Source organism: Macrotis lagotis, chromosome 6 (assembly GCF_037893015.1).
Source record: "Macrotis lagotis isolate mMagLag1 chromosome 6, bilby.v1.9.chrom.fasta, whole genome shotgun sequence".
Classification (NCBI taxonomy): domain Eukaryota; kingdom Metazoa; phylum Chordata; class Mammalia; order Peramelemorphia; family Peramelidae; genus Macrotis; species Macrotis lagotis.
This window is the reverse complement of record NC_133663.1, coordinates 3,156,337-3,165,032: the sequence shown is the minus strand read 5'-3', so window position 1 is coordinate 3,165,032 and position 8,696 is coordinate 3,156,337. Positions and strand designations below refer to the sequence as shown.

The 8,696-nt window shown below is 47.3% G+C and overlaps 1 long non-coding RNA gene across 1 annotated transcript; it reads right to left on the bottom strand.

Moving 5' to 3' along the window:
- Positions 1-275: 275 nt before the first annotated feature.
- Positions 276-8,265, bottom strand: LOC141491555 (uncharacterized). Its single transcript, XR_012469637.1, has 3 exons — positions 8,139-8,265; positions 3,868-4,043; positions 276-681 (listed from the first exon to the last, which is right to left on the bottom strand). It is a non-coding gene; the product is annotated as an uncharacterized LOC141491555 (long non-coding RNA).
- Between the last annotated feature and the right edge of the window lie 431 nt (positions 8,266-8,696).

Here is an 8,696-nt window from a genome sequence, read left to right as displayed (position 1 = left end):
GTGGCTGTGGTGGTGGCTGTGATAATGCTGACATGGGAAGACTTTGGGAAGGGGTCTGCCAGTAGACAGTGTCTCTATCAGCTTCACTAGGCTTGAAGAAGGTCTTCAGCAGTAGCATGGCCACCAGGAAATAATGTTTTTGCCACCAGGAATTTATGAAAACCATCCACAAAGGTGTGGAAAGATTTCATTCTGTCAGTGAAAAGAGGGTCTCCACCAAGGGGACCCTAACTCTTTTCAAATGTGGAAATAAACAAGCCAGCACTCTCATTCATTCATTCATTTACTCAACAAATGTTCTATACATTCCCCACCAGACTGACATGAAGCTCACCATCTGGTGGGAAAGATGAAATGTGGATAAAATGATTTCAATATGAGGTGGGTTTGGAAAGTCCACTAAGAGAAGGATGAGGCATTCTGGTAACTCAGGAAAGAAGGAGATTGCTTCCAGGTGAAGGGATCAAGAGGGCAAATCCTTGAGTTGGTTTCTAGGAATGGTGAGAAATTCCTGTTGATCTGGCCATTCTGAGGGCTGGATCTGGACTCAAAGGCCCCGGCTTTGATAGTTCTCACTGCTTCTTGCTTACCTGCCACATACATGCTAAGCCATGGTCAGTGACCTTGGAGAAATCGGGAGGAACAAGAGGAACACAGCAGACTTGAAGATGCTCCAGTGTCCTTATTAGAAGAAAAGAGGGAAGATTGTCCACATTATAGACTTAGACTTTTGAGGGAAATTTGCAACATGTTATTAAAGAGGAGGCGTGTAAGCATTTAGAAAGTGAAGCAGCAATTCTTTGGAGCCAACCTAGCTTCCTCCAGAACAAGCCTGGCCAAACCAGTTTCATTTTGGTCTTGGTTAAACATCATATCAGCAGTGAAGAAGGATGCTTTTACACAAAAATATCTAGATTTTAACCCAGTGTTTGACCTAGTCAGCTTCTCATATAATTCTTACAGGCAAGATGGGGAGATGTGGCCAATATAATTCGGTAAATTTGGATTTAAAGATTCACCTGAGGAGTAAACGTGAATGTATCAATGTCAACCTGAAGAGAAGGCTCTGGAAATCTGGTCTTGTCCATGTGCCCCATTATGATCAGTGACATGCATGAAGACATAGAAGTCATGGTGGCCAGATTTACAAATTCATTGGCTGTTATTGTGCTCTGAAGGCCCAGAGCCAACTGGCAAACTGCACAGTAGAGTACCAAAATTGTTCTAGTGATGTTAGATGGCGGGAGGTAATGAAAAATCAGTCTCTGAAAGATGAACATTGAGGAGAAGAGCAGGAGGGTCTGGGGCACATTGCCAACTAAAAGTGTGGAAGAGAAACCACATGACAGATGCCACTAGAATCAGAAAGTGGGTCCATTTTGTGGTGAGTAGGAGGGGTTACCAGGGTACTTCATTGGTGACATGGCAAGGGAGGTAGAAGGAGGCCCAGAGAAAGCAAGGGAAAGCTACTGTGGGTGGTCTAGAAGAGACCATGCACAAGTCACACAGGATGTAGGGACTGGCTGCAATCCATTCTGGTGGAGGGAGTACCCACTTCAATGAGATCTCAGATGCCTCCAAATAGCAACGATCAAATGAGCTCCTTGGCTACCACACCACAGGGCCTCATCCTGGCTTACAGTCCAATGGAATCACAGTCATTACGTCCAAGACAGAAGTTGGTGCCTTTCCCCTAATGCTCTCCTTCCTCTTGAATCCTCAAGTTCTGTAGAGAACCCAAGTTCTCTATGCTGCTTGGGGTCATCTTGAACTCCCAACTCTTCTCCATCCATGAATCCAGTCAGTGTCTGTTACTTAATAGGGTCTTTAAAAATATTTTTTATTTATTTAAGGCAATGGGGGTTAACTGATTTACCCAAGGTCACACAGTTAGGTAATTATTAAGTGTCTGAGGTCAAATTTGAACTCAGGTCCTCCTGACTCCAGGGCTGGTGCTTTATGCACTGCATCACCTAGTTGCCCCAACTTAATAGCATCTTAAAAATGTTTAGTAACTTTACTGACTTTCCAAGCCTTGAGGATTCCAAATCCACAGGATCAAAGACATTCAGTCCCTCTCTTCTCTTTAGCTTCTGCAACTGATTCTCTGGCCATGCCCACCATGCTTTAGTTGCCTACTCCCCTAGAATATCTCTCTTCCCCTTTGGCCCCTTCTCCCACTGGTGGGAGAAACCCCCCCTTGGGATTTCATGTTGTAGATGGAAGGGCTGATTCTGACCATCATTCATCCCTACTGGCTCTGTATCTGACCATGGACATCCTAGTCCTCTTCCTCCTCCTCCTCCTCCCCCTCCTCCTCTTCCCCTCCTCCTTTTCTTCCTCCCCCTCTTTCTCCCTTGTAACTCTCTCCCCCTCAGTTTTCCTTTTGTTTTTTTTTAGTTTTTGCAAGGCAATGGGGTTAAGTGGATTGCCCAAGGTCACACAGTTAGGCAATTATTAAGTGTCTGAGGTCACATTTGAACTCGGGCCCTCCTGACTCTATCCACTACGCCACCTAGCCGCCCCTAGTTTTTCCTTTTGAAGTGTTTTCTTCCTCCATTGGAGAAAGCTCCTTGGGTCAATGACTGGTTTTCTTCTTCAGCCTCTATTTGGATCCCCAGGGTTCCCCACAATGCCTGGCTCAGGGTGAGTCCTAAGTGCTTGCTGACTTGCTCACTCCACGTCTCTCTAGTCCCACAGCCACGAGGCTAATCCAGGATAGCATCACTTCTCCTCTGGACTCTGGAAATCATCTCACTGGTCCCCCTGCCTTGACTCTCTCCAGTTCATCCTACACACAGCTGCCAAAGGGAGAGGGAGCAGTGAGGCAGGGGAGCATGCCATGCAAGGGGGAGCAGCTTATATAAAGGTCCCCAGATAGATGAGCCTGGATGTCAACTGTGAGGAGCAGCTAGGAGAAGCCAGAAGCAGTTTGTGAGGAAGGGAGAAAAGAACTAGGCAGGGAAGGCAGGGAAGAGCTTTAAATATTAGAGAAAGTGGTAGTTGATCCTCAGGGCACAAGGGAGAGTGGAGTGTCTTGAGCAAGGGAGTAACATCGTCAGCCTGGTGTTCTATGAAAATCGCTTTGGGGGGGGCAAATCCTTTGTGGAGCATAGGAAAGGGGGAGATCCTAGAGGTGAAAGAACCCCAGGAGGCCACCCCTGCTGTGCAGGTGAAAAGGGTGCAAGGGGCTGAATTGAAGTGGAATCCAGGTGAGAAAGAGAGGGAGCCAAGCAGAGCGAGATTGTGGAGGCAGAAGATGTGGCAACTGGTGGGAGTTAGAGGGAAGGGATGAAGGAGGGTAAAGAAGGCTTTGAACCTGGAGAACGTGCAGGGAGAGTGACTTGGGGGAAAATCCAGAAGTCTGCTAGATGGGCAGGTTTGGAGGGAAAAGCAATGAGCTCTGAACACAATTCATTTGAGATGTTGGGATCTCAGCTCTTGGAATCACCAACTCTTGATGTCCAAAAGGCAGTCAGTGACACAGGACTGGAGAAAAAGACAAAGATTTCCAACAAAGGGTTGGAAAGACAGTCATAGAGACAGAGACAAGAGGGGAGAGAGGATAGAGATGATGTAGATATAGATGTGTGTGTGTGTGTGTGTGTGTGTGTGTGAGAGAGAGAGAGAGAGAGAGAGAGAGAGAGAGAGAGAGAGAGAGAGTCAACACTTGGAGGTTATAATTGAACCCCTTGGAGGAAAAGACTCATAGAAGAGGAGAGAAGAATGGATGGAGATGGAGAGGGACCGTCTTCCAGGCTACCAGCATAGTTTATGTGAAGGCATGGAGGTGATATGACCCTGCTTCATTCGTCTCCCTACTCATCAATAGTTCCCCCCGCCCCAGACATGGGTCCTGGCACTTACCTTGATGTTCCAAACACAGGCCGAGTTTGGATGACGATCACAGCAGTGGTTGCAGCCCAATGGAACAGTTTCCCTTTAGGGCAAAGGAAGCCCATCTTCAAGAGTTGGTTGGCCCAGAGCACTCACTTCTCTCTCTTGGCAGTAGGATGAACTGGAGAGAGTCAAGGCAGGGGGACCTATGAGGAGATGATTTCCAGAGTCCAGAAGGGAAGTGATGATATCCTGAATTATCCTCATGGCTGTGGGACTAGAGAGACGTGGAGTGAACATGAACCCCTCTTGTGGTTTCCTTGTTGCTGAGGCAGAAGAAACCTGGGATGTCCATGAAGTCCAGGCCTCCACCTGTCCAAATCTCTCCCAACATTGACCAGGGGAACATTTTTGGAAAGTTTCCATGTGACCTCAGAGAATCCTCAGATTTCAGTATTGGCAGAACACCCCCCCAAAAAACTTGTTCTAGTCCAGTTCAAAACATTAGAAAGCTTTTCATTAGATCCAACCCTCACCTGCCTCTTTGGGAGTTCATCCCTCTTCCCCCACCTTGTCCCCTCATCCCCAGGGTTCCTGCTTCTGTACCCTGAGGTCAAGAAGACTTCTAGTCCTTTTCACAATTCTTGGGGATTGCTACCCTAGGATGAAGAATCCCATCCCCATGCCCAACCATGTCCACCTGAGCCTTAGAACATTGTGGAACCAGATTATATCTAAATCAAATGAATTGGTTTATTGTGAATGTTACTGTAAAGTGGTTGAACTTGTGGCAAGAAAAGTGCCTGTGGTTAAGCTCATACTCATGTTCATGTAATACTTTAGACCACATCATCCCACCCCTGACACCATTGACTCCCTTGCCCACATATCACCAATCTTCCCAAATGTCTCAATCATGGCTCCCTCTCTCCCATATCTCTCAGCTCAGAAGTCAGCTTCATATTTCAATGAAAAAAAAAATAAGCCCATTCCCTAAGAGTTCCTTCCTGTCTCCTCTTCTCATCTCCCATTCCTCAAGTGTCTTCAGTCACTCTCTCCTTCATTCCAATCTCCCATGAAGAGGTGGCCTTTCTCTTAGCAAAGTAAAGAATCCTCTGCATGCATAGGGGGTGGGGGTGGGGGTTCTCATGCCATTCCATCTGCCCCAAGAAATTGCTTCCTCTGGCATTCGTACTGTCTCACTTAACATCTAACTCTTCCTGTCTGCTGGCTATTTCCCTACTGCCTGCAAACATGACCATGTCTTCTCTATCCTTAAAAACAAACCCAATTTGAACCATCAAGCCCATCTTCTCTCCTCTCTCTGGGGCTTCAGGCATTATCCATAAGTGCTTCCTCTCTTCTTACTCTGTCCTTTCTCCTTCATTGTCTGGGTTGTCCTCTCATCATTCAATTGAAATCCTTTCTCCAAAGTTACCAATGGCCTCTTGGGGGGAGGGGGCCAGTGGCAATAGGGCTAAGTGACTTACATAGTGAGTCTCAAGTGGCCTGAGGCTGGATGTGAACTCAGGTCCTCCTAGTTGCCCCCCCCACAATGACTTGTTAATGACCAAATCTAGTAACTTTCTTTTTGATCATCATTTTCTTGACCTATCTACTACCTTTGACATTGTGAGTCATCTTCTTCTCATTAGCATTTCCTTTTCTCTAGGTTTTCCTGGCAATGTTCTCTCCTACCTTCATCCTTATTCCGCATTGTGTTTTGCAGATTTTTTCCACCTCACAACCACCCATATGGGAGTGCCCTGAGGTCCTAACCTGGGACCTCTTCTCCTCTGCCATGTGATAGCTTAGGTGATGATCATGATTCCCTGATTGTCTCTATGCTTATGATTCCCAGATAGATTTAGCCAACTCTCACCTCTCAAAATACAGTCTGGCATCTCCACTGTCCTATAGATTAGACATCTTTCCTTGAATGCTCTATCTACATCTGAAACTCAATATGTCCCAAATCAAACTTGTTCATTATGGTTCCTCCTAAACTCCCTTGTCCTCCTGACTCTCCCATGGCTGTTGAGAGTTCCACCATCCTCCCAGAAATCCAGGTTTGCAGCTTGGGGATTATCCCCACCTCATGCTCTCTCATCTCACAGACCCAACCTATTGCCAAGACCTTCATCACATCTCTCCTATGGGGCCCCCCTTCTCTCCTCTGACCTTGTACCCAAAGACCCTCATCTCCTCACACTTGGACCATGTGCCCCACTCCAGACCATTCTCCCCTCAGTTGCCAAAGTGATTTCTCTAAAATATAAACCTGACCCTAAGATTCTCTCTAACCCCATTCAGAAATCTCTACTGGCTCCCATCACCCCCAGGATCAAATGTAAGATCCTCTGTTTAGCATCCAAAGCCCTTCTTGACATGACCTCCCCTTCCCTTTTCCAGTCTTCTGCCACCTCACACTACCCCTCTCTCCATCCACTATGGGATCCAGTAACACTGACTTCCTTGAGGTCCTCCAACAAACAGTCCTCCATTTGCCAGCTCTGGCCATTTCCCCCAACTCTCCTCTATTCATGGAATTCACCTCCTGACTTCCTTACCTTCTGTCAGTCCCCACTAAAATTCCCCTTTCCTTCCCTAGGCCCTCTTAATGGGACTGCTTCCTGCTGTTCATTCCCTCCAATACAGCCTGGCTGAGGGACTTGCCTACTGGGAGCTCCTGGGAAGCAAGCAATTTTTTGTATCTTCAGTACCTAGAGTGGCAAATAGTAGGTGCTTAATACCTGCTTACCAATGGGCAGACTGATCTCTGGGATCCTGTGCCATTTAAAATCCCTGATGCCATGATCCCATAGATTGATGGATCCTACCAAGGCAGGGCTTATAGTCTACTCTTTACTTAAGGCAAAGTTGAGGCCCAGAGAACTGAGGAAGTTTAAGGTGACCCAGGTATCTAAGCCCAGGATAGAACCAGGTTTCTGTCCCCGTGACTTTGGAGGCTGAGCCCAGGTACCTGGGAGAAGAGAAGAATCAAGAAGCTAGGAGATGGGAGACGGGGTGAGCCAAAGCATAGCAACCAACAAGTAAAGATGTGAGGGCATCATGGATGGTGTGAAAGATGGGCAGACAGACACAGAGACAGACAGAAAGATAAAGATGGAGACAGACAGACAGAGAGAGAGAGAGAGAGAGAGAGAGAGAGAGAGAGAGAGAGAGAGAGACCAGAGAGAAAAAAAGAGACAGAGAAACAGAAACAAAGATATATAGATATATATAGATATACAGAGAGAGAGAGAGAGAGAGAGAGAGAGAGAGACCAGAGAGAAAAAAAGAGACAGAGAAACAGAAACAAAGATATATAGATATATATAGATATACAGAGAGAGAGAGAGAGAGAGAGAGAGAGAGAGAGAGAGAGAGAGAGAGAGAGCTGATAGACAAAGAGGCAGTAGGTTGGCAGATGGGTGGAATCCTTGAAGATCGGGGGGCAGCAAGATGGAAGATGGAGACATTCCCAGACAGTGAGACAGGAGAGGAAGGGGGCCTGGTGGAGGGACACCCAACTGTGGGATATCTCAATATGACTCATTTCCTAGGAAGGAGTCAGGGGGACCCTGATCCTGAGTCTTCACTGCATTCCTTGAATCCCCTTTTATTGCTGTTTTCGTTCTTCAGTCACGTCCAGTTAGTTCTTCATAACCCCATTTGGAGTTTTCTTGGCAGGAAGCCTGGGGTGCTTTGCCATCTCCTTCTCTAGCTTCCTTTTTAAAGGAGGAAACTGAGACAAACAGGGTGACATGACCTGTCCAGGGTCACACAGCTAGCCCGAATTTGAAGTTAAGGTGAGTCTTCCTGACTCCACATCTGGGACTCCATTTTTGCAGATGGAGTAAGGTGATCCTCTGCCTCCCCACCGCCTGGCCCAAGTGCAGCAAGAATAGGAGCCAGAAGGGCTGCCAAGGCAAGCCAAGGCAGCATCTAAAGCCATGACACATGGAAAGACCCTCCCTCTCACCCCTTCGCCCTCTCCTCACCCCTCCTCATTCCAAGGCTAGTAGAAGCAAAAGTGGTAGTGATGAAAGGAGGCATCTGAGACTTGGAGTTTTGCATATCTGGGGCTTTGGAAATGTATGTCCTGAGAACCTACTGAGGAAATCCCTGGAGTCGTCCTCCTTCCTGAGAGCTCACACCCAGTCACCTGGCCTATCTACATGAGGGATAAGGTTCTAACTGTTCAGTAATGTCCTTGCTGGGTGAAGGCCCTCACCCATGGAGGCACAACATGATCCACCCACCCTGCAGCTCCTGACTAGGTCCTCCTATAAGATTACCACAGAGAGGCCATCCATGGTACTGAGTGACATCCTTGTGTCCCCAGAGACACTGTCTGCAGGTGCTTGTGCTGCAGGACCAGTCCAATTCTTTTCCATGTATGGTTTTTCCCTCTTTGCCTGTAATATGCTGGTGCCAGGAATCTCCCCATTGATGACTTCATGGGTGAGCCTCAGTTCCATCTCTATGGAGATTTTAATTGATAAAATATCCTCAACATTCTTTTTTAAAGTCTCTGATGTATGGAGCACTGAGCCTGGAGACCAAAAGCACCCCCACACACACCCATGACTAGCTATTCTTGGTCCTCAGCCTTTTACCTTAGACTAGATTCATAGCAAAAAGGGGCTCCCAAGGGCTAGGCCTTGGTCTTCAAAACCAAACCTGGGAACCAAAGGAACACCCACAGCAGAGGATGAAGTTACAGGCATCATTTCCCAGGATGTTGCAGGGGTCGGTGGGTCAGGAGCCAGACTTGGCCTGATGGCCCAAGAAGGACATGAGCTGGGATTGGGATGGGAGTGGGGGAAATCCCCAGGTCCCCAATTCAGCCAGCA